The 7,364-nt window shown below is 37.6% G+C and overlaps 1 protein-coding gene and 1 non-coding gene across 2 annotated transcripts in view; both read right to left on the reverse strand.

Moving 5' to 3' along the window:
* Positions 1 to 7,364, reverse strand: part of ETNK1 (ethanolamine kinase 1) — a 68,418-nt gene that overhangs the window by 59,712 nt on the left and 1,342 nt on the right. The window lies entirely within an intron of this gene.
* LOC121039127 (small nucleolar RNA SNORA72) lies at positions 2,381 to 2,509 on the reverse strand. The gene has a single exon (XR_005794644.1). It is a non-coding gene; the product is annotated as a small nucleolar RNA SNORA72 (small nucleolar RNA).

Genomic DNA, 7,364 nt, shown 5'->3' on the forward strand with positions numbered 1-7,364 from the left:
AGAAAAGAAAAGAAAAGAAAAGAAAAGAAAAGAAAAGAAAAGAAAAGAAAAAAGAAACGAAACGAAACTGCTATTGTGGAGCACCTGGGTGGCTCAGTTGGTTAAGCATCTGACTTCAGCTTAGGTCATGATCTTGTGGTTTATGAGTTCAAGCCCTGCCTCTAGCGCTGTGCTGACAGCTCAGAGCCTGAGCCTGCTTCAGATTCTGTGTCTCCCTCTCTCTCTACCTGTCCTCCACTCATGCTCTGTCTCTCTCTCTCAAAAATAAACATTAAAAAAAAAAACAAAAAAAAAAACCTGTTATTGTGACTACCACTAGAGGGAGGGAGAGATTAGGACCAGGAAGTAAAATGGAGATATTCTGGGTTGCTGATATTTTCTTTACCATGGTTTGGGTTACACAGTATTTGTTCTACAAAAAAATTTACGTTTCATAGATTTTTCTGTATGTTTATTATATCTCACGATTTTTAAAAGGATGATAAAAACTTATTTACAGCCCATCTATTATATCAAAGAGCAAAATAACTCCTCAGAAAACAAAATATTTCTCAAGTGAGATATCTAGCCTCTGATTCCTTAAGTATAGGTCTTCTATTACCTCCCTATCTTTGTCACCCCCCCCCAAAAAAAAATCCTTAAGCTTCTCTGTTCCCTCACCTGCAAACAAGCAATTAACTCCTTCGTATTTATTTTCCGAAATGCCCAATCTGCCCTTTATTTTCATCTCCAAGGCCACTGTCCTTATTTGAGTAGCAGCAACTCTTGTCTGAACTAACAGTCCTCCTAGGTTAAGTTTTTCTCCAACATTTTTTAATGTGATACTCAGACAAAAATATATTTATCATCTAATTCAGTACCATACTTTCATATGAAAAAAGCTTCACCTTATTATTTGCAAGACTCTCTGATCTATCCTATTGCATCCTATTTTAACTCATCTTTTTAAACTGTAGTAGTTTCAACCCACTCTGCTGACTTAGCATTCTATTCATGTGGGGTAACCACTAGTTTCAAAACCAATGTCCTAAGTGGATCACTTATTCCCCAATTCAAAACATCTCATTCAACTACAGTTGCCTTCAATATAGCCTGCTACTGCTTTTAAAAAATACATGATATAACTCACCTCCTTAAAAACATTCAATGGCTTCCATTATGTCCTAGATAATAACATATCACCTCCTTAATGAAGCACAAAACCTTCATATCTAACAACTCCCTTTCTCAAAAATCAGTCCTACTTTTCTTGTTCACACTCCATTTGGCCCAAAATATTCAGTCTAGCTTTGTTCTTTCCCCCTTATAGTCTAGCTTTGTGAAAGTAGTTTTTTTCATTGCCCAGAAATGCTTCCCCATTCCATCTGACCATATATTTTCTTCAAAGCTCAGTTCAGGTATCCCCTCCTCTAGGAAGTGTTCCCTTCTACATTTTCCCATGCCTACCTTTTGTTACAGTTAGTTGTACAAAAGGATGCTGCTTAAAGTTAATATCATGCTGGGGGGGGGGGGGCTGAATCAGTTAAACGTCTGACCCTTGATTTCAGCTCCAGTCATGATCACACAATACATGAGTTCGAACCCCACATTGGGCTCTGTGCTGACAGTGAGGAGCCTGCTTGGGATTCTCTCTCTCCCCCTCCCCCGCTCTCTCTCACAATAAACAAACTTGAAAAATATTGGAAAAAAAGGTTATAAAATAGCATCGTGCCTATTACAAAAAATGTATGTCAGAATTACTGAATTTCAGGGGCACCTGGGTGGCTTAGTCGGTTAGGTGTCCGACTTCAGCTCAGGTCATGATCTCATGGACCATGGGTTCATGCCCCGCATCAGGCTCTGTGCTGACCGCTCAGAGTCTGGATGCAGCCTGTTTCAGATTCTGTGTCTCCCTCTCTCTCTGACCCTCCCCCGTTCATGCTCTCTCTCTGTCTCAAAAATAAATAAAAACATTTTTAAAAAATTAAAAAAAAAAAAAAAGAATTACTGAATTTTAGGAGCTTACAATTCAGATGAATTATTCCACTTACAAATGGGGGAGGGTGCTGGGGGAGATGGGAGGGGAAAAGTTGGAAGCACGTAGTACTAAAATATACCATGCAGACCTTTATGCATTTCATTTCTTAGGATATTCTATTAGTAGTAAAGTAGTAAAAACTGGTGCTAGTAGTAAAATTACTATTAGTAATAAAGTAGTATTTTTTTCTAGAAAATAAGACATAACAGTTTTACAATTTGTTTAATGGCAACTGGTAATCATCACATTGGCAATGGTTATCTTCAAAAGTTGTTACACTAGCTTTGCTGTCATTTCTCAAGGATGATCAGATACCTAGAGTCACAGACATTTTCCACAGATGCATCATGTAAGTCAGAGTTGGTTTATCACCAGCATTGATAAAACCAGACCTAGGGAAAGAGCTAAGTCTGGGGACACATACATGGTCTTAATATAGTGAATGTTTAGCCTGCCCTGATTATTACAAAATCGATAAAGTAGTATTGAGTGGTAAATTCTACTATTTTCTACCAGTCTGCTGCTTTCCAAGGTAGATAAAAATCCTGTTTCAGAGATTTAAAAACTTGCCAAAGGTTACAAATAGCTAGTATCAGGATTCAAAAACCATCCTCTTTCTACCACATTATGCTGAAGCCCCCCAAAACAGGTCAAGTTACTTGTTTAGTCCAAATCAGACAGCTGTTAATACCTGAAAATGAACTAGCGTATTAGGCTTCTGACTTTTTAGTCCCATCTTAATAAAAGACATGGGAGCCTATCAAACATTCATCTTTGGGAAGCCTAGCTGGCTCAGGGTCTCTTGCTCTCAGAGTCATGAATTCAAGCCCCACGTTGGGTGGAGATTACTTTAAAAAAAAAAAAAAAAATTAAGGGCTCCTGGGCGGCTCAGTCAGTTAGGCATCCAACTTTGGTTCAGGTCATAATCTCACGGGTCATGGGATGGAGCTCTGCGTCGGGCTCCGTACTGAAACCTCAGAGCCTGGAACCTGCTTCACATTCTGTGTCTCCCTCTCTCTGCCCCTCCCCCATTCACACTCTGTATCTCTCTCAAAAATAAACATTAAAACAAAATTTTTTTAAAATTACACATCTTTGATAGGAGCCTATCAAACATCATACATCTCTCTTAGGCACAGTCAACAGAGTGTTAGGGCCTACCACCCATCAAATACTTTATTATAAAACACTGAAAACAGAAAGAGGGGGAATAGAAAATGGAAAATTGGACCCAACCATTTATATTAAAAGTTATGCTGAGGGGCACATGGGTGGCCCAGCTGGTTAAGCTTGGACTCTTGATTTTGGCTCAGGTCATGACCTCACCTTCGGTGGATTCAGGGGATCATGTTCTGCACGGACAGTGGGGAGCTCGCTTGGAATTCTCTCTCTCCCTCTTTCTCTGCCCCTCTCCCTCAACCCACATGCACATGCACTCTTTCTGTCAAAAAAGTTTAAAAAAAAATTTTTTTAAAGTTACGTCGAGGGGCGCCTGGGTGGCTCAGTCGGTTGAGCGTCCAACTTCGCCTCAGGTCCTGATCTCACGATTTGTGAGTTCGAGCCTCATATCGGGATCTGTGCTGACAGCTCAGAGCCTGGAGCCTGCTTCGGATTCTGTGTCTCCTATCTCTGCCCCTCCCCCACTTGTGCTCTGACTCTGCCTCTCAAAAATAAGATAAATGTAAAAAAAAATTTTTTTATTAAAAAAAACTTATGTTGAAAAAACTGTGAACCCTTATTATTTATCTACACGACTTAAAGTTCCTATAAATATCATATCCTCCTGGCATACTTAATACATTACTTGAATCTACCTAAGACTTTTCAGAAACTTCTCAAAGTAAGGAAAAAACTCATCTTTCTAAAAACAGAAAAGAGGGCACCCGGGTGGCTTAGTTGGTTAGACATCTGACTCTCGATTTTAGATCAGGTCATGATCTCAAGATTCGTGGGTTTGAGCCATGGGTCGTCAGGCTCTGCATTGCAGCACAGAGCCTGCTTGGGATTCTTTCTCTACCCCATCCTGGCTCACACTTGCTCTCAATACAAACTATCTCTCCTTCTCTCAAAATAAATGCATACAATAAAAAATAAAAAAATAAAAAGCCCAGGTGGCTCAGTCGGTTGAGCGTTGAACTCCTAATTTCGCTGAACTCTTAATTTCGGCTTGGGTCATGATCTCACACTTCCATTCCAGCCTACTATGGGACTCTTGTGCTGATAGTGTAGAGCCTGCTTGGGATTCTCTCTCTGCCCCTCCCCTGCTTGCACATGCAAGCTCTTGGGGGTACATTCTCAAAATAAATAAACTTAAAAAAAAAAAAAAGAAATACCTGAAACTAACGTAACATTGTGTGTCAACTATACCTTAAAAAAAGGGGTGGGGGAGAATTAAGTTAGAACAGTAAAGACACAGCTTACTAGAACTCTCTCTCTCTCTATATATATATGTTTTGATTCTTCATTTAAAAGATTAAATATCAAATATTGATATTAAAATAAGAAGGCTTATAGATTTTTAATAGACTATTTTAGTAACCATTTCCAACATGGCTAGATAAAGAGAAGGAAGGGGATATGGAAACTGCTATGTAGCTACAAACCAAACACAGCACTGGTTTCCAAGACAGTCTATGTATGCTTAAAAAAAAGGGGGGATTTCAAAACTATGCATCCAATAACATGGAAAAACTTGTAGTACAAAAGGGAAAAAAAGTATGCTTTTTAAATGTTCTTCTGTAATCTTCACATATTAATATGAATGTTCATTCTAAAAACACTACATTATGACTTTATTTATCTTCCCCATCTGACTAGGAATTTCAGTAAAATATTATGAAATAAAAAGCACTGACTGGTATTATTGTTTCAAATGTACTCTATCTACTCTAGGGCAGTACAGTACACTCCAAAAAGCTCACCACCCCTTTTATACTTTGTTCTTTCAATTTTGTATGAATAGGAAAACCAAAAACTTAACTTGTTAAAATCCCATCTAAAATGAGATACAGCATTCCATGTGTCTCTTAAGTTCTGAGCAAAGACTGGGCCCTATATCATTTTGACTGCATCAAAGTCTTTTTTGCTGGCTTCTGGATTTTCCAATATATTCTGAACAGTTCAGCTGACATGAGTAATCATCAAGTAAAGTAAGTGTTAGTAGACTTAGCCTCTAAGGTATGTTTAAAGCATATTTTCATTACATAAAAATTTTAGAAAAAAATGGGCTACATACCAGTATTAATCTGTTGATCATATGATACATACTTCCCTTCTGAAATGTGAATGATTATCTTTATACTTCAAAGGAAATAAAAGCAAATCTCAAAAGAAATATTCCCATTGAGATTTACTAAAGAAATCCTAAAGCATCATAAAGAAGAGTTTAGAGGGGCATCTAGCTAGCTCAGTTGGTAGAGCATGACACTCTTGATCTCAGGGTTCTGAGTTCGCCCCACAATGGGTGTAGAAATTACTTTAAAATAAAATCTTAAAAAAAATTTTAAAAAAGTAAAGAAGAGTTTAGAATGACGGAATTTGGGAGTCAGATTTTCCCAGGTTCAGAAACCACCAATAAATAACCACCAAGTGAGACTTTCTAATCAAAAGAGTTGTTTGCTCATGGAATGATTATATTTCTAATAATCATCCTTACAGCAAAGTAAGTGGTAGTATTTACCTTTTTTTTTTTTAATTTTTTTAACATTTATTCAGTTTTGAGAGACAAAAACAGAGTATGAACAGGGGAGGAGAAGAGAGAGAGGGAGACACATAATCTGAAGCAGGCTCCAGGCTACAAGCTGTCAGCACAGAGCCCGATGCGGGGCTCAAACTCACAAACCAAGAGATCATGACCTGAGCCGAAGTGGTTCACTTAACCGACTGAGCCACCCAGGCACCCCTGGTAGTATTTATCTTCACTGACAAGTATATTAGAAATTTGGATTATGAGTGCAAAGGTCTTAAAGTCAAAAGTTGCTATGTAGATAAACGGCAAGAGTCAATCCCAAGTACTTTCCAATAACCAAAAAGTTCCCATTTTGTCCCTTTTTTACCTATACCCTGGCTTTATCTCACTAATTCCACCTAAAAAAAAAAAGAAAAAAAAAAGTACCTAATAGTGTTGTTTGTAGGATTAAGTGATAAAATATATAGATCACCTAATTCACAATCTGGAACACTGGTACCACAGGATAGCTATTTTTACTGTTCTACAGACAAATACACCAACAGAAACACGAGTCTCAAGCTTAAAACTTTAAACTCTCTACTTAAAAAGTAGCATAGTTTGCCAGAACCAAAGTTTCCCAGGAAGCAGCACTGTCTTTAATTAGTATGCTTAGTTTATAATTGACTTTCAGAATATAAATCATTTTAATAAATACAAAAATTTTCTGTAATAAACTACAAATAAGTTAATAAAATAAGGAGTTCTGAGTTTCAATTGGAAGGTTCAATTTTGGAAGTTTGAACTAATTTAACTTTTTTAATTAAAGGAAATATAGCATACTAATTTTTTTTAATTACACATGAAAATCATTTTGGAGTCACTACATCCTGTTTAGCTGGCTAACGCTCCCTTAAAATTTCAAAATTCCGAACAATTTTTTTTTCCTAAAACACATGAGTCCTTTTAATCTGCTCAAAACTCTTCTAGTCAACAAGAACTGAAACTAACACTCCTGAAAGCCCAAGTGTCAGGAACTGTTCCGGGGCCCTAGAGCACTGTTCATGTTTTATTCATCTTTGTATAGGTGACTACTTTAGCAAAGAATCTGAAATACTGTGAAGTCAATAACACTAAATTAGTGTTAGTCAACAAAACAAACCAGATGATTTGGCTACCTCCTAAACAGATCTGAAACAAATTCCAAATACCTCAGCCTTCAAAATTATTGACTTTCATGTGTGTATGCAAGGAAAATGGAGGTTCGTTGTCACAGATCCCGAAACTCTAAAAGTTAAATTAATATTCAAAATGTCACGTATACTAAATCATACCTTATTAGAAATAAGTTATTAGAAAACGCCTAGATCTCTAAAGATTTTTCTCCCAATTTTTGTCTATCAATATGACACACTGATCGACCTAACATCAGACATGGCTAGTTTTACTAAGACGAATAAAAAAATTCAGAAACACCGATTCAACTAAAATATGTGTAGAGCTACCTAAAAACTCAGTCGAGTAATGCCTGATCATGGTTATTACTTTGAAATCGAATACTCTCGCCATTCCGAAGGTTCGAGACGATAATGCAGGGTGAGACCTCCAGGGGAGTTATCCGCCAGGAGGGGTGGCAGGCAAAGTGGGGGGAGGGAGGGGAAGGGGGTGGGGGAAGGGGAA

This window comes from Herpailurus yagouaroundi, unplaced genomic scaffold (genome assembly GCF_014898765.1).
Source record: "Herpailurus yagouaroundi ecotype Mexico unplaced genomic scaffold, PumYag 166, whole genome shotgun sequence".
NCBI classification, from domain to species: domain Eukaryota; kingdom Metazoa; phylum Chordata; class Mammalia; order Carnivora; family Felidae; genus Herpailurus; species Herpailurus yagouaroundi.